This window comes from Chenopodium album, chromosome 7 (genome assembly GCF_948465745.1).
Source record: "Chenopodium album chromosome 7, dcCheAlbu1.1, whole genome shotgun sequence".
In the NCBI taxonomy this organism is placed as follows: Eukaryota; Viridiplantae; Streptophyta; class Magnoliopsida; order Caryophyllales; family Amaranthaceae; genus Chenopodium; species Chenopodium album.
The window spans coordinates 30,819,632-30,841,256 of NC_137840.1; the positions used below are offsets into that span (position 1 = coordinate 30,819,632).

The 21,625-nt window shown below is 39.4% G+C and overlaps 1 pseudogene across 1 annotated transcript in view; it reads right to left on the reverse strand.

The window, feature by feature from the left end:
* Positions 1–16,059, reverse strand: part of LOC145640132 (heat shock protein 90-6, mitochondrial-like) — an 82,177-nt pseudogene extending 66,118 nt beyond the window's left edge. The window contains exons 1-3 of the transcript XR_014114944.1: positions 15,963–16,059; positions 15,625–15,769; positions 14,966–15,084 (exon numbers count right to left, since the gene is read on the reverse strand). The product of XR_014114944.1 is annotated as a heat shock protein 90-6, mitochondrial-like (transcript). The remainder of the gene's footprint in view (positions 1–14,965; positions 15,085–15,624; positions 15,770–15,962) is intronic.
* Positions 16,060–21,625: the final 5,566 nt, after the last annotated feature.

Consider the following 21,625-nt stretch of genomic DNA (forward strand, 5'->3'; position numbering starts at 1 on the left):
TAGCCCCTAAGTATGGGTGGCATTCGATTTTTGTGTTTTTCCCTATCGGCAGTCGTTATGCTGCCAAAATGGGTCTACAATACGTATATTTGTTAGTTTAGGAAATAAAGTAAACTAATTAAAGAAACTTTATCCATCATAGCATGGACTCGCCTCCATTTGTCGATGCTGAGAAGATTCTAGGTGGTCCGGACGAGGCGGTTCGCCCTCGGAAGAGGGTGACCCGTCCTCGAGAACGACGCGTCGCAGCCGATCAACGTCGCAAGGAGGATGTGGTTTGGGAGGCTCCTCCCAATTGGGACCCTAGGGTCCTCAAGTGGGACCAAGACCATCATGTTTCAATCACAGGGTGGCGCGGCATCGTGAGTTTTTCGCCCCTTTGTTTCTTTCTCTTTTCCTTTGTTTCTCCTTTTTAAACCATAACCGTTTTTTTCTATTTTTATTCTTTTATTTAGAGTGAGCCTAGCATGCGTTTATACGGCTCTGGTGACCTGCGAGCCCGTTTTGAGAGTTTGCCCGAGGTGGCAAAGGAGATTGTAGCACATTTCGGGATTGACTCCCAACTGGCGGCTCTTTGGGATTTATCGAGTCAGCCTACATCGTTAGCTTTCCTCTATGGATTGTTGGAGTTTTGGTGGGATTCCACCAACACTTTCCACTTTTCATGGGAAGAGATGACGGTTACCCCTTTCGATTTTTCTATGATTACGGGTTTTCCTTTCGGAGGCAAGCTCGTAGCTATAAAATTCGTTAAGGGGCCAGACAAGTGACTGCGCGACCTTGTGGGGAACCGTCTTGCATCAGCCCTTCACGTGTACGCGCAGTCTTGTCCGTACTCAGTTCTTGCCGACGAGTTGTCGGCTGACGAGCTTGATCAACAGTGTACACCTGAGCAGCTGGCTCGGATATACATTGCTCACGTTCTTTCCATCACTATCTTGTGTGATCGAGGAGAGCGTTTCTCCATTGGATTACTTATTTGCCTCAGCTATTTGGGGCAAGTAGGTGACCTGAGTTAGACGGAGGTGTCGTATGCCCCTATGCTTACAGCTATGGGCAAGGCGACCCGGGTAATGGATTTTGCGGCGAATATTGAGGTGTGTCGGATCTCCTTTACGTGGCACGGTCGTATCCTTGAGGTACGTGTTTTAAGCTTCTTTCGGTTATTACTTTTGTTGTTTTCCTTTAGGCTTATCTTTACTCGGTTTCAGGCTTGGGGATTCTCGTACCTGCCTTTCTTAGCCCCCAAGTTTCTTGGGGGTGTTCGTTTTCCTATCGGCCATCGATTGGTCGCAATTAAGAAGAAACGAGCCACTTTTGCCGGTGACTTTCACCAGATGATCCTTTTGGCGACTCGTGCGTCGGTGAGTATTCCAACTACATGTGCATTTTTTTTATTTTTTTTTATTTTCTGACGATTTTTCATGTGGTTGTGTTGTATATATCGATCTTCGTCCTTGGAGTTTGATCGTCGGAGTCCCTGAGGTTATCTTGTCTGGCATGGTTCGTTGTCGTTTCCAACCCCACTATCCGGGACTCTCGGTGCTCTAGAGGACAGATGCTTGGTTTTTAGGCGAGCGTGTTCTCTGGCAGATTTCGTCCGAAGAGCCTTTTGTTCCTGCGGATCCTCCGATCCGGATGTTACGTCCGGACTTGCTGTCTACCGAGGATCGAGCACACGCGATCCTTGGTTATCCAGCGGAGCAGCTGGTGCTGCCAGAGGTTTCTTATCCGGCTTTTATAGCATCCAAGCTGACTCCTTTTTCGGCTTTTGTTCTGGTTAGTACTCTAACTCTCTCTTTTCCTTGTTTCTATTAATTTTTAGGAACTTTGACCCTTTTATCGTTTTTTGTCATATATATTTTAGCGGGTCGAGCTAGGTGGTTGGATGCCTCCTACAGCGGAGATCACGTATACCAATGTTGTCGGATCGGTAATTCGTGAGACCCTTCCAACAGCGGAGGATGATGAGGGGATACCGTTTGTACTTGAGACAGTTGAGTCGATATGTCTTTTGTGTATATGCACTTAAACATTTCTATTTATTTTTTGTTTCATATACATTTGTTTACTAACTGTCCTTGTATCTTTAGAACAGGTTCCGCAAGAAACCGTGAACGGCATGGTGAGGACTTTACGTGTTTTCCGAGCTGCTTATCGGAGAGCCCTCGTAACTTTATCATGCCATGAACATCGGATGATCGCGGTAAGTTTTATTTCTTTTCTTTTCAACGAAGTTATTACATTTCATGTATTAATCTTCGTTTTGGATTTTGCAGGATATGCAACAACCGTCTAGTAGTCGCCAAGCACCCAGATTCCTTTTGTACACATATTGTTATTTATTTTAGGAAACAGATATATATATATATATATATATATATATATATATATATATATATATATATATATATATATATATATATATATATATATATATATATATATATATATATATATATATTTGCATTGTTGTACATATGACACATTTGTATATATGTCATCATTATTATTTTTTGGTTTCCGTGTGTACATTATTATTATTTTTATTATTCAAAGAAAAAAAATTTCGAGGGAGGGAAAGGGTTCCCGACTACCCCCCTCGAAACAATAACCAAAACTCGAAAAAGGAAGGCGAAAAGAAAACAAAAAAGAAAAAAGAGAAATAAGAAAATAAGAAAATAATAAAAAAGAAAATAAGGAAGTAGGAAAATAATAAAAAAGAAATTAAGAAAGTAAGGAAAATAATAAAAAGAAAATTAAAAAAATAAAAATAAAGAGAAAACAAGAAATTAGGCAAGAAAAGGGGCATAAAGGGTTAAAAGGCAAGTGTATGATGAGTCTTAAGATTCAGTGAAGATTCTGTCAGTATGTGAGTCAAAATACGGAAATAAATCCAACTCACATGCTGCTATATACGGATATATATATATATATATATATGTGTGTGTGTGTGTGTGTGTGTGTGTGTGTGTGTGTGTGTGTGCGCGCGTACAATCATGATTTGTGCGCGCCACCTGTTGGTGAACTTTCCTTTTAGCCGAATTTGCCGAAAATTTTCTCCTCTTGGGTCTATTTAAACGTGGTTTCCTGTAGGCTTTTGATCCTCTCGCATTCATTCGCTTAGTAAATATAAGAAACTAAAAAGAATTAATCTCTAAATTCTCATCCTCTCTTTTTTTTTGAACAATGGTGAAGACCTTTGAACAACGTTTGAAGCAATGGGTCACTTCCCTTTCAACCGAGGATAAACTAGCTTTCAAATTTACCACCTAGACCCTCTATTGAATTATATGCAACTAGTGGTTAATTTTGTTTTTCTTCATGCCGTAGTCAACCATTGGGACTCTAACCACCATTTTTTCTTGTTTAAAGGGGATGAAATTGTCCCCCTACCCGGTGAGTTTGAGGCCTTGCTAGGTTTCCCTACAAATACTCTCCCTGTGACTTATTCGCCTACCTTGTCGGATCCCAAACCTATATTCCAAAGATTTTTTGTCTTGTCCGACAATGTAGAAGGCATGAACTTGATTCAATTTATTGAACATTTTGTCGCCCCTCGTGACAACATGACTAAACAACGCTTTAAAATTCGCGCTTTATGTTATTGTCTTGTTGTTAATTGTTTACTTAGGACAGGCAAAGAATACAGAGATTTTTCCATGGTGTCCATTGTAGAGCAAATAGAGGGATGTCATTCACCCGCTCCTTTGGCTTTGGCGGAAACCGTTCTATGTTTGAATCGCCTTAGAGGAGACCCTAATAAAAACGGTTTTTTTTTCTTCGTTTATCAGCGCAAGTTACGAAGTTGTGCTGGCATGACCAACGCAATCTTCTGTGCTGCGCGCGGATGGCGCGCGCAACTGGTTTTGATGCGCGCGCCACCTGCTTGTATAAAACCCGCAAACTGATTTTTTTTTTTTTTTTTTTTTTTTTGTTGTAGATTTGGCTCATGGAGCGTTTGTGAATTGTTGATCAGCCACAAAACGTTGAGGCTAATGAATTAAGGACATTCCCTGGACGTCGAATCCTTTATAAGCATAAGAATGAAGGGGAATGGACGTCGTTTTTCTGTCATGGGGTTCCTAACATACGTTTTGTGATTCCTTGATGGAACATAAATAGTATGATTGGGAATAGTCACAATTTCCCTTACATTAGGCTTTTAGGCCTATCTAATACTACTTAAATTTTTCCTTGTAGGGTAATGAGACAATACGGGATGAAACAAATTATTCCCATGCAAGATTGTGATGCCCCTAGAGATGTGATTTTTAATCCCGAGCAAATTTTTCGTTGGATGGAGTATTGGTCAAGTCTTCCTAGATGGGTAGTACAAAATCCTACTTCGAGTATTGCATTATCTTCCTTATATAAAGCTTAGATGAATGCGACGGATAAGGGCGAATTAAACAAGGCTCGATCTCAATATCAAGCCATCACGGCTCGCAATCAACCTAAGCCCTTGATGCATTCGGCCACCGCTACTCCTCCTAGTGTCCAAAACAAAGGGGTGAGAAGAAAATTAGACTTCTCATCTCCTAAGGCATGTTCAAAGGAAACAAAAAGGAAAGCTCCCTCCAAATCCACACAATGAGGTCTGATAATTAAGGAACCTTCACAAAAAACTCGAAAAAGGACTCTAACGAAATCTTTGGAAAAAGGATAAAAGGTTGAAAAGACCCCAATTCCCAAATTGAAGAACAATGTATGGGTCAAGAAAAAGAGTATAGGATTAAGCTCTAAGGCTTCTGAAAATACAACGATGGAAACTACTCCTTCATCGTCTGTGACAATTGAGGATATAGTAAAACCTTAAGAGTGTTACACAGTTTCGCCATTAGTTTTAAATTGAATAAAGTGTAATCACTAATATGTGTTTTTTTTTTTTTTTTTTACAATCTAGTTCAACAATGTCTCTCTTTACTTTGAAATTTAAATGAAATAAAATGAGCTTTATATTTTTATATTTTGATACGACTGAATCATAAAGATTGCCTACGTATTCGTATTACGAAATTAGGTCTTTCCATAGTTCTAATATTTTTTTTTAATTATGTATATTTTTATTTTTCTTTAATCTTTTAGGTAAAAATTAAATGAAAAATTAATCAAACCTTGTTTAAAAGAATTAAATCAAAGTTTAATTTTATTTTCGAGTATATGTTATATTTAAGATACACCCTCTTTTTGCCACAAGTAGAAGTCGCAACTTCATTCAAACGTAAAAATTCGGGTTTGCAGTGTGTCATTAGGTGGCGCGCGCAACATCTGTAGTTACGTGTGACATCCACGCACAACTCTTCCACTTGCGCGCGACACCTGTGCTATGAATGTCTCGAAAAAAAAAAAATTTGTATTATTACCCCCCCCCCCCCAAGTGTGAAGGATTTTTCGTGATGTTCGAAAAAATTTAAAGACTTAGAACGGTTTATTATTTCTAAATTACCCCCCCCCCCAAGTGTTATGTATTTTACCGTGTTATTCGGTAAAATGCATAACACTTAGAATCTTTCAATTGAATGCTTAATTAAAATTGGTTCTATGAGTGAACGAGTTTATCCGGATTCATATGTAATATTTCTTAAGTCGATCAATGTTTGTTAATTTGCAAATTTCATCTCCTCCGATATCCATTAATTTGAAGGCTTCTCCTGATAGGATTTCAATTACGCAGTAGGGACCTATCCAATTAGGTTTGAATTTCCTTCTTGGATCGTTTGGTGGACCCCTAACCTCATTTAGTACAAAGTTACCTTCTTTTATATTTCTGGTTTTGACTTTTCAATTGAAATGACGCGCAATGCGCCTTTGGTAGACTTGTACATGATATAAAGCTCTTAATCGTCGTTCATCGAGGAATAAAAGCTCTTCATACCTCACTCTTACCCATTCAGCTTCCGGTAGCTTACTTTCAAGTACGATGCATAGGGATGGTATTTCCAGTTCGACTGGTTGAACTGCGTCCATTCCGAAAACTATGGAGTATGGAGTTACTCCTATTGATGTTCGTATAGACGTTCTATAACCCCATAATGTGAAGTGTAGTTTATTCGGTCAGTCTTTATGATTTTCTACCATTTTCTTATTGATGACTTATATTTTTATTTGTCGATTCTACAGCTCCATTCATTTGAGGTCTGTATGGGGATAAGTGATGATGTTTTACTTTATAATGAGTTAAGAGGGTCTCGACTTTAGCTTTGAATTGAGATCCCTGACTACTAATTAGTTCATGTGGAATTCCATATCTACAAAAGATGTTTCGTTCGAGAAACTTTGCGACATGTTTAGAAGTGATATTCACGTAAGAAGCAGCCTCAATCCACTTAGTGAAGTAATCGATGGCTACTAATGCGACTCGTTCCCTCCTGCTCCTGTTGGAGAGATTTTTCCAATTATGTCAATTCCCCAAGTTGAAAAGCCCAAGGGGAAGTGAGATTGTATAGTTTGGATGGTAAGGTGTTGTAAATTAGCGAACATTTGGCACTCTAGACATTTTTTAACATATTGTATGCAATCATGTTCCATAGTGGACCAATAGTACCCTTGTCGTGAAATTATTTTTGAAAGCATTTTACCATTCATGTGAGGTCCACAAACACCTTTGTGAGTATTTTCCATAAGGCGTGTGGCTTCCGGTTGGTCTATACACAATAAATTTTGACCATTAGGTCTTTTTTTGCATAATTGACCATTTAATATACCATATTGGGCTGCAAGTGTTCGTAAGGCTCGTTGGTCTTTCGATGAAGTATTTTCGGGATATGTGTCATGGGTAATATATAAAAGGATATGATCATACCAGAGACTGTCTCCTTCGATGTCATTTATTTCCTCTATTGCGTTGCAATACATTGGTTCTTCTCTTCTATCAACGCATAATGGAATCATATTTAAGTGATCTAGAATGTTGATCATTGAGGCTAATTTTTCTAGCGCATCTGCAAATTGATTGTTATCCCTTGGGAGATATTTAAAATCAATATGTTCAAAATGCTCGATGAGTTGCTCTAGGTGTGCTTGGTATAATATCATTGTGGAGTTCTTTATTTTCCATTTTTTTAGTATATGATTTATAATCAAACTGGAGTCTCCATAATTTTTGCACACCTATGCTAGTTGCTGCTTCTAATCCAATAATGCACACTTCACATTCTGCGGCATTTTTAGTAACCTCAAAGTCTAGTTTAACAGATATTGGAGTATGTGCTCCCTTTGAACTAATGAGTAACACTCCTATGCCACATCCTTTTTTATTGGACGCACCGTCGAAGTAAATTACCCATTTGTCATCTTGTGTCATGAGAATCTCTTCATCCTAAAGATGAGTAGTTTCTGCACCACTTGCTTGAATTGGATGTTGTGCCAGAAAGTCGGAAATTAGTTTTCCTTTCAATAATTTTTCAGGAATATATTTTAACTCAAATTTGGCTAACATCACCAACCACTTAGATATCCTTCCTTGTGTGGGTGGTTGTTCAAACAAATACTTTCTCGGATTTTGTTGAGAAATCACATGAGTAGTGTGTGGTAACATATAATGTCGTAATTTTTTGGTTGCCCACACTAATGCTAGGCTTGTCTTTTCCAAGGTGCTATATTTTATTTCATATTGGATGAATTTTTCACTTATGAAATATATTGCACGCTCGACTTTTTCTACCTCTTGTGCTAACATGGCACCTGTGGCTGTGTCTGTAACTGTAATGTATAGCCTAAGAGGTGGTTTGGGTACTGGTGGTGCTAAAATTGGTGGACTTTAGAGATAATCTTTGATTTTCTCAAAGGCCTTTTGGCATTGATCGTCCCATTCATGTTTCTCCTCTTTTTTCAATTTTTTAAATATTTTCTCACAAGTCATAGTCAATTTGTTGATAAATCGAATAATGTATTTTAGTTCGCCAAGGAATTTACTAATTTCTTTTTCTGTTTGAGGGGGAGGCATGTCAACAATTGCCTTTATTGTAGAGGGATCGATCTCAATGCCACGCGTGCTTACTACGTATCTGAGTAACTTGCCAGAAGTTACTCCAAAGGCGCATTTTTGTGGATTCAAATGCATTTTGTATTCTTTTATGCGAGTGAAAAATTTGCGTAAAGCTTTTATATGTCCCATTCTATCTTTGGACTTCACGATCATATCATCAGCATATACTTCTATTTCTTTACGCATCATATCATGCAAGAGAGCCGTAGTCGTTCTTTGGTACGTAGCTCCTGCATTTTTTAAACCGAATGGCATGACTGTGTAGCAATACGTACTCCAAGGGGTAATAAAGCATGTCTTTTCTTCGTTTTCTTTTGGCATTAAAATTTGGTTGTAACCTGCGTATCCATCCATAAAGGATAACATCGCATGTTTAGCCGTGTTATCTACCAATATATTAATATGTGGTAGAGGAAAATCGTCTTTAGGGCTAGCTTTATTAAGGTCCCTAAAGTCGACACACATGCAAACTCGTCCATCCTTTTTAGGGACTAGGACGATGTTCGCTACCCATTCTGGGTAATTACATACGCGAATAAAACCTACGTCCCACTGTTTTTGTACTACTTCTTTTATTTTTAATGCGACATCAGGTTTCATTCGTCGAAGTTTTTGTTTTACTAGTTTAGAGGTAGGGTTCAAGGGAATGGTATGTTCCGCAATTTCCCTATCTACTCCAACCATGTCCTTGTATGACCAAGCAAACACGTGTTCGAATTCTTTGAGCGTCGATATGAGGGTCGATCGCTCATCCGGATTTAGAGTTAAGCCAATTTTTACTTCTCTTTTATTTTCGTTAGTTCCTATATTAACTATTTCAGTTTCTTCAACGATAGGGTTCTTTTGTTCTCGTTCATTCATTAGTTAAACCAATTTATTAATGTTATCATCTTCATTAGATTGATTATTATAGCATTCGAAAGGTTCAAGAGAAGGCATATACTCATAAATAGAGCTCATATTATTAAAATCAAAAGAGAGTATATCGAGAGAAGAATTCTTTTTAGAATCTTCGTCCTTTGAACTAGAAAATAAAGACTCAGTGATGGCCACCAGGCCTAGATTTTCAGCTTCCCTAGAGTCTATAATAGATTCATCGTCCGATTCTTCCCTTCGCCTGAGACGATTTTCAGCTTATCGCCTTTGTGATTGGTCCATTTGAAAGATTTCCTCCATCCATGCCCAAAAGTTTCATTTGAAAGGGTGATCAACGAGGTTGGGTCAAAAGCTTCATCTTGAATGGCTTTTTGATTGGTCATTGTAGCGACATGATTTTGCTCTAGTCCAAATAGCAAGTTAAATGCTTGCCCATCATAGCACCCCGGAGTTGGCTGTTTTGATTTATCGATACTAAGATCGTCATCCAAGAAGTAGAAATCATGAAATATTTCAAATCCAGGCTTCTTGATTCCTTCCAAAACTAAGGGTTTTGGAAAGTCGTAGCATGGGTAATCTTATCCCTCCCAAATGAATTTCCCATTAAGGGTTTGTTGATAGGATGGGAGTAAAGTGATTATCCCTTCCTTATTATTGTATCTACGTGCTTTGTTTTTTTCATCGTGAGACTCCAATTCTTCTTTGGTTGGTTTGTATCCCAATCCAAAGGAGAAGCTTTTCTTTGGGATAGGCAGTAAGAGAGATTTTTTCATTCCTATTCCCAAAGGCATCCCAAGAAAGTAACTACTCTTGAGTAAGATATTATTTACTATCCGAGTGGAATATGGATCAAGCTTGAATGGTTCTTCAAAGTCTTCTTCCATTTCAATTGTATAAATTGGCTCCGCGGCGAATCCCTACATGTCCTCTTCATCATTATCATGGTTTATTTCTAAGAGTGGTTGATCATTTATTGCTATTTTGAGTGGAGAAACATGTATAGTTATACAAAGCCCTTGATAGTTCAACCTAATCATTTGATGAAGTGAGGATGGTATTGCTTCAACCTCATGTATCCAAAGACGTCCAAGTAAAAGGTTGAATGTAGGTTTTATGTCCACAACATGGAATTCAACCATCTTTTGAATTGGGCCTGTGGTAATTGGTAGCTTAACAGTTCCACACACCGACCTTCTCGAATTGTCATATTGCTATGTGTTGTTGATTGGATATTTTTTTCTAGATTTAGGCCTAAGTATTTTGTCGTTCGTAATGGGCATACGTTTACAGCTAACCCATTGTCTACCAAAGTTAGAGGGATATTGTATCCCTTGCATCCCACAGTTAAGTATAATGCATTGTTGTGGGTAGTGTCTTTTGAAGGCAAATCATCATTAGTGAAAATGATTGATTTGTCAGATTTCTTGCTAGTAAGCACACTTACGAGATCCTGAGGGGTTGTGTCTGTGCTTACAAACAAAATCCGTTAGAGCATTCATGAGAGAATTCCAATGATCTTTAGAAGTACTTAGGAGTTCCCAAATGCTAACATTCGCCTTGGATTGGCAAAGTTGTTTGACCAATGGATTTTCCACCTCAAGTGGAGGTGGTATTAGATTTTGTACTTGACCTTGAGTTTGATTTTGTGTGGTCGAAGATCTATTTGGTGGTGGTGCTTGGTAGACTCGCCCAGAACGATTTAAATGATCTATCTCATTTGGGTTAGTTGTAGGACGCACAAACAAACTTTCTTCTAAAGGCTTTGGATGTGCCTCCATTTCAAGATGTTCCATGAGTTGTGCATGATGCCATTGTTCATCCAAGGAGAGATTCGATAAATCTTGCGACTTCCCCAAGAAATGATCCCAATCAAGCGCTCCATTTGTTTCATTTTGTAAACAAGATGGAGGTGGGACGACGGCATACTTAGAGACGTATAAGTCTTGAAAGTCGTCGTCCCATATTCCACATACTTCATTAGTTGTCCCTTGGAGTATTGTGGATAGAGTTTGTCCTATAGGTGTGATATAGTCCAAAGGATTGAACATATCACTTCTCATATGGTCTTCATCGATGTGAAACACCCATTAAGGGGATGCATTATTGTTAGGTTTAGGCGTGGGAATTCTCCCATCGTCTACTAAATCTTGTATTTTGTTCTTTAAAACATAGAAACTTTCAATATCATTTCCAACGCCTCTATGATAAGCACAATAAGCATTACCATTCCATAAGGAAATCTTCTTTCTGGTGGAGTGGGTGGTGTTGGCCTTTTTGGCGCAAGTAAGCCCTTTTCATTTAATTTTTCTAACAATTCTTTATAGCTTATAGGAAATGAAGTAAATTTTCTTTCTTTTGTCCATCTTTTCCTAGGATCATCTTATCGATTTGTGTTATTGTATTGCATGGTAGTTGCAAATACGTCAATAAAGGATGAAGCATTATCATTCCCCTTCTTGTAGTTATTCTTAGGTTGATGATGATGATGAGGTTTGTTTGCTTTTTCTATAGCAAGATCATCTTCAATCCTAGTAGCCACAGAATAGACCTTTTGAAAAGTGTCTAAACCAAGGTAACGTAGATGTTTGTTGTACTTTTCATCACAGTTGTCAATGAATTTTTGTACTAACTCAAGTTCAGGCGACATTTGGGCAAGGTGGGCCGCCTTTTCTCGCCATCTACCATATAAAGCAAGGAAACCTTCATCGTCGCCTTGCTTAAGCATCTTGAGTTCACGTAAAGTTGACTTAAACTCTACGTTACTCTCATATTGGGTAATGAAAGCCGAAACTACATCTTCCCATGTTGCCTTGAATTTTGGATCTATCCCATAGTACCACTCTCTCGCGGTTGGGTCTAGGAATAAAAGGAAAGTCAAAGCCTAAGGCTTAGGATAAAATCCCTTTAATGCCATAGTGCCAGTAAAACACATTAAATGATTTTGTGGATTATTGGTCACCTAATATTGGCAAGTCCGTAGCTATGAATTTTTCCGGTAAAGCAAGTCTAGGGGAGGAGCAAAATTTTCTGCGTCAAAGTACTTGTTCCCCAATTTAGAACAAAGAACTAGCTTCTCCAACGACTTTTCTTTGATGGATAATTGTTCCATCTTTTCTTGAAAGGCTAAGGTTTTAGCATTTTTCTTTTCAGCCTTTTCCATTTTCTTACTTCTTCTCTCCTCGGCCTCTTGAGCCTTTTCCTCTCTCAAACGAAGAATCTCTTGTTGAAGTTCTTTGATGGTTGGAATTGTTGTTGGACTAGGATTAGTTGTCGAAGAAAAGTGGTTTGAAAGGGGTTGATCTTTGGGTGGTAAACGTAGAATGCGAGTGTCCGGGAGTCCTCTTTCCCAAGCTTAGAAACCAGCCCTAAGGAGTACAAAAGGATAAGTAAATCGATACGCTTGTTTAAAAAAGGAGAAAGAAAAAAAAAGACGCAAAATATATTCAAACGGATAACATCACCCTTAACAATTCTTCAATGAAGATATTGTTCGGACGAGTCAATTTGTTTTTTTGAGAAATCAAAATTGACTCGTCTAGCGGGCGCGCGCAAGTGACTCTGTGTCGCTCGCAACGGAATTACTTGCGCTGGGAGGGGTCGCATAACTCACTAAGTTGCACGCGCCACCTGCTCGTAGATTTTTTTTTAATTCGAGTGTTTTTTTTTGTCATCGTTTTTTTTTATTCGATTATTTTTTATTTGATTTTTTTTTTTTTTTGCTATCCTCTGAATATGACGCTAAACCACGAAGAGACAACTTCGTAATTGGGAACCTAGACCAAACTAAAAATATAAAAAGAAGACTATCCTAACACGTTGCATATTGTTACATAATCACATAATCATGCCATAAGTCAAGATTCACGCAATGTCGTTCTAAGGTCAAAAAGGCTTGGGTGTCTAAAGGTACCATATCTTAAGAAACGACCCACAAATCAATCACTCAACGTGTTGACTCATGGCATCGCCCTCCCAACATTTTGTTGGCGATATGGGTGGGATGATTGTTATCGATTTCGGGATAGAAGCCTAGTATTGGCGATCTCTAGTCAATGAGCCAATCCCTAATGGTTTAAGTGTGATATCCTTATGCATGATGCAATGTTGCTTGTTTGGTTTTTACTCTTGTGCAAAAGGAAAATATTATGCGTTCAAGTCTCGCTCTCTAACTAGAGATTATCCAAGTTAATTCTCGTTACAACCCATAGGCAACCTAGTGTTGGAAACCTTGGATCATAACTACGAATTAATCATGTAACCTCTAAGTCCCCAGTGGAGTCGCCACTATAAGGAGGGTGATCCCATCGTAAGGGGGTCCTTCCTTAGATGCTCATTGGCCCTTTAGAAGACTAGGACTTTACACTTAATTGTTAGGGTGTAGTACGATTTGAATTCCTGGCTGTTAGGGGGACCTTGAATTAGAATTGATTCTATCATTACGCTTTTTTGTAAGAAACAAGTAGGGAGTCGCCAATGAGTTTTAGGAAAACTCATAAACCTCGTTCATGTCTTTCTTCCATGTGGAGTTCATGGAATAATTAGCACGAACCATAAGTTTACCCATGCCCAAATTGGTCTATGAACAAAAATGAGTTCGGGAGCGAGGGTACTAAAATAACGTTCCTTTTAGAGGGGAATCGTTATCCTAGCCCTAGTGTGGCCTCTACTAGCTCTTCCTTTTTTACAATTTCATCACCAAACAATATATGCAACGCGGTACCTTAAACTATGTTAGTTTATTTTATTTACACATTCCAATTTAAGTAGGAATTACATCGTAATGTCGTTATTCTTTATTTAATCAAATTCGTGAAAAGGACAAGAAAATAAACAATATTCTCCTTGGCTTAAGTGATCAACCAATAATTATTTAATTCAATTCTAATCTTTATTTAACGCAAGATACTATGTCGAATTAATTAATTAATTATTTTAAAGGTGAACAAACAATACTAATTAATTAATTAAGGTTCTTTTAAACAAGAAAATAAATGTGATTTAACTAAGTGCTCGGGAATTTACCACTTCTCTTTGCTAGATCTCCATTTAGAATACTTATGGACTCCTTCTTGTTGGGGAACCTCCACCGTAGTAACAAAACATCAAAAGGGGTTAGTGTTTAGTACAAGAGGGGCTAGGTTGCACAAGTTCACAAGTATTTCGCCAGAGTTTTAGGTTATTTTCTGTCTATTTAAGCCTCGGTTTAAGCTCTTATTTATAGGGAATGATTAGGTTTAGGGTTACGAGCATTCTGCCGAAGCAGGTGTCGCGCGCAACAGGATGAGTTGCGCGCGGCATCCCAGCGCAAGTGATTAGGTTGCGCTGCTATGGGAAGCGCAACTAATTGTCTTGCGCGTGGCTTTATGGTAAGATTCGATTTTATAATTTCTGTATAATTCTGAATCTGCTGCAGCGCAACTCTGGAGGTTACGCTGGACGTCGCGCGCAACTAAATTAGTTGCTCGCAGCCTAGCGCGACTGTTTGAGATGCGCGCGACTTTTTCTACGGCAACACTAAAATTTAACCTAGGCGCTCCTAAATCCGTCATTATTGGGTATTAAGCACGGGCTTAAACCTGATTATGATCGGGTTAAATAATTAGATCTTTGTTTTGGCTTTTATCTTTAATTTAGGCTAGTCTTTTGTGTTTTGTGACTTAACTAGTTCTCCATAAGTATTCTTCACTTTGATCCAACACGAAGATGGTTTTATTTATCGTCATTGCACTTCTTGTCGGGATAGGAGGCCGAAAGTAGATGTCTACAGGGCGCGAGAGCAAAAAGACACAAGATTGTCCAAAGCCGGTGTGGGAGACGGAAGACAACGAGAAATCACCCTTTGTCGTCGGCTGATAACCCGAGGGCCTTGTTGTCTAAATTTTTCGGACCTGCAAACACCAAAAGGAGTTAAAACAATTCTTTTAACAAAAAAAAAAACAACAACAACAAACAAACAACAAGGCAGGAAACTAGAAGCCGATAAGCAATAGATTAGGTAGTTAGCACTAGAAATCCTTCACGTCAAAAATAGTAAAAAATAGTAAATAACAATAAGTAATAATAATATATATTGGTAATAATAATATGCAAGGTAAGTACCATAAGCATTAGTCCAGCATAGACCGACATGAAATAGCGGTGTATTGCCTAGAATGTATTTAACATTTGGTAGCCATACTTTGGGAACAACCTGGATTTTTCCACCACCAACATTCACCCTAACAGCATCAAAATAATCAAAAGCTTTGCGCTCTTGAAGGTCGAGTTCTCTTTCAGCGATATGGCAAAAACGGGGATGAGGCCGAAAGAACGTTCTCCGAATGGGAAAGTTATTCGGAACGCTCATAAAAAAAAGAATTTATCTTGCCAGCTTTTGCAGCTTGACAACTTTGGATTTACAGTAAACTTGTTAGAGGCAGTGTATAATGACCACCATTCCTCTGATTGTCTATCACATTTCAGGGTTATCAGCTACCTGAATAGGTTCAAGGTTAACGGAAAATTCTTATATAGCAAAACCCAAACGAACGCGACAACAGCGCGAATTGTAGGGGGGTAACTTGAACCAAGCACATGTTCCAAGCCTTAAGGATTTTTACAATAAAGGGATGGAGAGGAAAACGGAGGCCAAATTCAAAGTGTTTTGCATAAATGGCCACATGGTCGTCAGGGCAATCGAGAACGGTGGAAGATGCGGCGGGAGTTTGAGCTTGTATCCATCGGGCAAGCGATAGAACCTTTTTTATTTTCGGCAGTACTCCTTCTCCTCAACCAATTGCAGCCAACTGTTATTAATTGTAGCTTCAGCAACTTTGTTGTTAGATGGCAGGTTAAGAAGTCGCTGATAATCAGTCTCATCGGTCTCAGAGTTGTACTCTTCATCCAAACTTTCCTCATGGTAACCTGGGCCATGAGATCAATCATTTCGGCCCTCTCATGGCTTTCGACATTTTCGTCCTGGTTTACTTCTTCCCCAGTTTCGACTTCGTCATTTAAAACAGATCTAACGGTCGAATCATGGACTAGAGACTTTGAACATCTCTCGTATTTGAAGCTAGAGGAACTTATCACTTGTGCCTGCCCAGGCCTTACTTACTTGGCTCAGCCCTGGAGCTTGGTTCATCCCTAACACTAGGCTCAGTCATATAGTCAGTAACTTGGGGCTGATAACTAGTCCGTTTTACCCTTAGCATGGTCGAAGTATTAATATGAATATTTCCAACGTTGGTGTTGTATTGGTCAATATAAGGTTTGTCGGCAAAACTTCGCAAATGGTATCAGACACTAACTGGTTCAACGTCGAGAATCTCAACGTCCTTAGGGATATTAGGGTTAGTGGGGCGTCATGCTCTCTCACAATCTGCTAATATTTTGTGGCGGTAAAAAGCTTCTTTTTGTTCTTTTTCAGATAACGGCTGAAAAGGGTCGTCAATGTTGTCAGATAAAGAGGAAGTACCCCCTTTATTGTGGTCGAGATCTTTTCCCAAAGACTGCCTAATAAGACGACGCCTAATAGTGCTAAGGGTACGTTGTTCTTTCTCAATACTACTACTAGACATCTAATACACCAACTTAAAGACTAATTTTTTTTAAAAAAACAACGAATATACTCCAAAACATGCAAATTGAAATTGAAATCTTTAAAATACCTTAAACTAATCGAATGCAACGAAGACGTGAAGAAAACCTGTTGACGCTTTGAGAGTACGATAAATCCAACAACAGGCAATTGCTCCCAGGAGTTGCAATGGCTGCGCATAAGTTAAAAGTTTCTCTTAGAAAAATCGCTCAAGAACTTGATTTTTTATGAAAGTAATGAAGGAATATGGAAAATGAAATAAAAAGGAAGTTAAAGAGGTGACGTTTGATGTGACACGGTCTCAGAAATCCAACGAATGGGGAGATTTTGAAATTTGAAATTTCAATCGTCAGATTGGTGACGCGTGTCACACAACTTTGCAATTTTCCCGCTCAATAATTTCAGCGGTTACTATACACACGTTTGGCTTCCTAATTAAGTAATCGGTGACCTTGTCTGCAATCGGCAAACAAGATCACTTGGGGGGGGAACATAGAGTTTTTTAGTCCTCCATTCTTGATTTTTATTAAGGAGACTTTGTCTGCAATCGGCAAACAAGGTCACTTGGGGGGGAAAACGGAGTTTTTTCGTCCTCCATTCTTGTTTTTTATTAAATAAACCTTGTCTGCAATCGGCAAACAAGGTCACTTGTGGGGGAAAACAGGGTTTTTTCATCCTCTATTCTTGTTTTTTATTAAGTAGACCTTGTTTGCAATCGGTAAACAAGGTCACTTGGGGGGGAAACGGAGTTTTTTCGTCCTCCATTCTTGTTTGTTATTAAGTAGACCTTGTCTGCAATCGGCAAACAAGGTCACTTAGGGGGAAAACGGAGTTTTTTCGTCCTCCATTCTTGTTTTTTATTAAGCAGCCCTTGTCTGCAATCGGTAAACAAGGTCACTTGTGGGGAAAAACGGAGTTTTCCGTCCTCCATTCTTGTTTTTTATTAAGTAGACCTTGTCTGCAATCGATAAACAAGGTCACTTGGGGGAGGAAACGCAAATATAAGTAAACAAAAATGGACCATACATACCACCAATTATAAGCTTCAACACATAACATAATATGCCAGAAGTCATCCTAAATATCAACGTACAACACAGATAAAAATGCTCGACAAAGTGCAAGAAACAAATATACAATTTTACATTAGTTGACAATAAAGTGAGAAAGTCGGTCTTCAATCCAACGTCCTCACTTTGGGGGCTAGTTAGGAGGTATTAAAAATAGGCCGATAATGTGAGAAAGGCTGGTATCTTTAGCGGGTTCGGTTTCTCAGCAACTCTCAGACATACCGGCATTTATGCAAAAGGCAGACATATCAGCTTGTCAGCAATCGGCACGTGTCATCAGCAACTTGACACTTGGCGCAAGATAGTTTGCATGCCATATAGCCACCTGTCAATTAATCAAGCTATAAATAATCAGATTTTACCTCATAATTATAATAGCATTTATTACTCTCTCTCTCTCTCTCTCTCTCTCTCTACTCTCTCTCTCTCTCTCTCTCTTCTCTCTCTTCTTCTTATCTTCTTCAAACACTTTCTAACTTTGTCGTCGGAGTGGTTATCCCCAGATCCACCCCGGGGTTAGCTAATCTCTGTTCTTTGTGTAGGTTCTTCTCTGGCCGATAGGAGCATAACGGGTTGCATACTCGGACTTTGGATCTTGGAATTGGGTTATCGGATCCTTGCAGGAACAAATACAAGCTAATTAAAATAAAAGAGAAATAAAACTAAATAAAATAATTAAATAAATAAAACTAGAAAAAAATAAAGAAAAGGAAAAATGAAATTAAAAAAAAAAAAAAGTAAAACCAAACAAAACCCACAAAAGTCATCAGACCCTTATTTCCCTTTCTCTTGGTTTCTCTTATTTACATCATCAATCACAACCGCCATCCACCATCATCAATCATCACCACACATTATATCAACGACTTCTACTCATTCAACCATAACATCACCACACATCATCACAATCGCAATCATCTGAGCCGCTGGATCTCCAAGCCGCTAAGTACCTACGAGAAAATCCCGTGATAATTAAGAAATTCAATACTCACGAAGGAGTGGTCGCGGCTAGGCATCTCCTCGATATCTACCGAAAAATCGCAATTGGGTGGAAGGACCGAGGACCGCACCCGCGGCAGCAGCAGCCGCGCCCGCGGCAAGTTTCTCCTTGGTGCTCTGTGCTGTTTTGAGGTAGCTTACGAGCTGCTCTATTACGTGGCTTTGAGGGAGTTTAACTGGTGGTTTAGGGGGTCGAATTGGTGGCAAAAGTCCTATGAGTTGCGTGAGGGGAGGTGTGGTGGTTTAGGTTGCAGGTTGGTGGTTGGTGGCGGAATGCGATGCTGGTGTTGTTGTTGCGGGCTGCGGAGCTGGTAGTTGATGGTGGTGTTGTGGCTAGCAGTTGGCAACTGACGGTGGTTGAATGCGACGAGAAACAGGGGTTAAAATGAATCTGGAAGTAAAAATTGAATCAAAGTCCACCGTGTAATGGCAACAGGTGCCGTGCTACGAGAAAATGTGTCGTGTCACGGCATATTTTATCGTGTCACATTGCTCATGCCTTGACACGGGATGATCCCGTGTTTTCCCTGTGTCTCAGACTTCACGCGTTTTATCTTTTATGCCTATTTCTTTCCTGCATCACGCCAAATTATACCGTATCACGACATATTTTTCCGTGTCACGACAATATGCTAACGTGTCGCGGCATTAAATTTTAGGATTTTATCTTTTTGGGGTTTCGTCTGTTCCCACTGCTCATTTCCTCTATAAATACCCCCCTCATTTCTGCAGTTTGGGGCATCAATTAGTTCTCTCTTCTATCTTCTATGCTCTAGCCTAAACACTAGCCTACCTTATTCTCTCAAAACACTTCCTTTAAGCACTCTAAGGAGTCCGTACTTTACCCGAGGTTCCATCCTTTTACCAAGGCGTGAAAGGTGGAACTGTTTGAGGGTTTGGCCCCAAATCAACTCTATTTAATTTAATTTTAATTATTGTTTGATTTATTTCCTTGAAGTTACTAAATCGTTTATTGTTTTATAGTTGCAAGCAAGCAAAATCAAAGTAAGGAATCATGTTCCTTTTATTTCTATTATTTTTCTAAGCATTTTATATTGTTGGATTGTTGTTGAATTGCTTCCAATATTAATGTTTATTCTATTTTATTGATCACCATATTGAATGTTAAAGGGTAAATGTAATTGAAAATCACGACTAATTAGATAATTTAGACAACTGGTTTAGTCAATTGCTTTGCATCAGTCAGCCGACCCAAAGCAAACGGCCAAGTTGAAGCCTTCAACAAATTAATCTTAGATGGCACTAAAAAGGAAGTCGAAAGAGCTGGCGGCCTATGGGCGGATGAATTACCACACGTTCTGTGGGCCATCAGAACAACCACAAAAGGGGCGACTGGAGAGACCCCATTACTCATGGTGTATGGGGCAGAAGCTGTCTTGCCCATTGAACACTATGAGCCGACTCTTCGGATTATGCTATATGATGAAGAGGCAAACTGGGAGGCCATGTGCCAAGAATTGGATTCACTCCCAGAACGCAGGGGAAATTTTGCCCTGCGCCATGAAATCTACCATCTGAGAATGACTCGAGCGTACAACAAAAGAGTACACAAGCGCCCTTTAAAAGTTGGGGACTTTGTGTTACGTAAAATGGAGGAAGTCGGTAGGGCAAATGAACAAGGGAAACTAACCCCAAATTGGGAAGGCCCCCTACCGAATCTATGAAGAAGTAAGAGGCGACACCTACCGCCTGGAAACACCAGATGGTAGGAGGCTGCCCCGAACCTGGAATGTAGATAATCTGAAGAAGTATTTCTTCTGAAATTTTGTAAAGTGTTTTGACTTGTTAATGAAATTTTGCCTTCGTTTTCATACTTATCTTTATTTACTTTACTTTTAGTACCGGCTGCACACAGTGTAGAGAAACCGGCTCATAACCATAAAGGATGCCGCCTATGCTGGCGGATCCTACTTACCCATTATGTTACCAACTGCACACTGTGCAGGCAGACCAAAATCTTTTAAAAAAAAGCAACAATGGAGCACCGCCTGCACAATGTGTAGATGGCCAATCTACGAGCCACCCCCTGCCCAATGGACAGACGGCTAAGCACATTGATAATCTAAATATAATTTCGGGATCGTCTGCTCCAACAGCATACGCCCAAAAGATAATCCGATTCCACAAAAGTAGTCGGCCTTAAACTTATGCTTAAGCTAAGTTAATAACTTAGTAGCTAACGTCTAAGTGACAAAGAGGCCAATGGCCGGATGAAAAACTAAGTTAGTAATTTAGTCAATTTTTATTCTAAGCTAAGTCAATGACTTAGTGGCTATTCAATTCTCTAATCGAGGCCAATGGCCGGATGAATATTATTTAAAACTACCGTCTACTCCAACATGAGTACGACTGTCTGCTCCAACATGAGTCAGGCAACCGGCGACGTCCATTCGGGTGAATTCGTTAAGGGGCAAATGTTTTGGGTATTTTATACCCGGCCAAGTGGCCCAACCAGAGCCTGACATGTGTCACATGAAGTGGCCTCACCTTGGACCTTCTAGATGGTGACACATGTCAGGAAGATACAACCCTGATTTGGGGTATTTGATGATCCCAAGTGGATCAATAAGAGAGCGACACGTGTCGCCCTAAGAGACGCTCAAATGGCCTATTAAAATGTGCGACACGTGTCACTCAGATATCACCTCTTAAATGGCGGCCTTCAAAGGCCCAAACTTTGAGGCGCCGCAAAACGGCGTGCCCTAATCCCTAGGTCATCAAACCCTAGGGAGGGCACACTTCCCCAAAAGACCCTATAAATAGGGACAATTCCCTTATTTACGGGGGGCGTCACATCAACATTTATTACAGAGCTGTCATTCTCTAGAAACAGACAGCACAATAACCAAGCTTGGAATCCTAGCAGATAACTTAATTTCCGCACGTTTTACTCCGAACCCTATACTAACTTAATCTTCGGAGGCGGACCACCGACCATCCGGCGGTCCGTTTGTTTTGCTGGTACAGGCGACCTTGTGAATCCAGTCTTGAGCTGTAACTCTCCCAAGGGACACAAAAAACCCCAAAACACCAACCATATGTATATCCATTTCAATTTTCTTATCTTTTAACCCAACTATTAATCTAGAC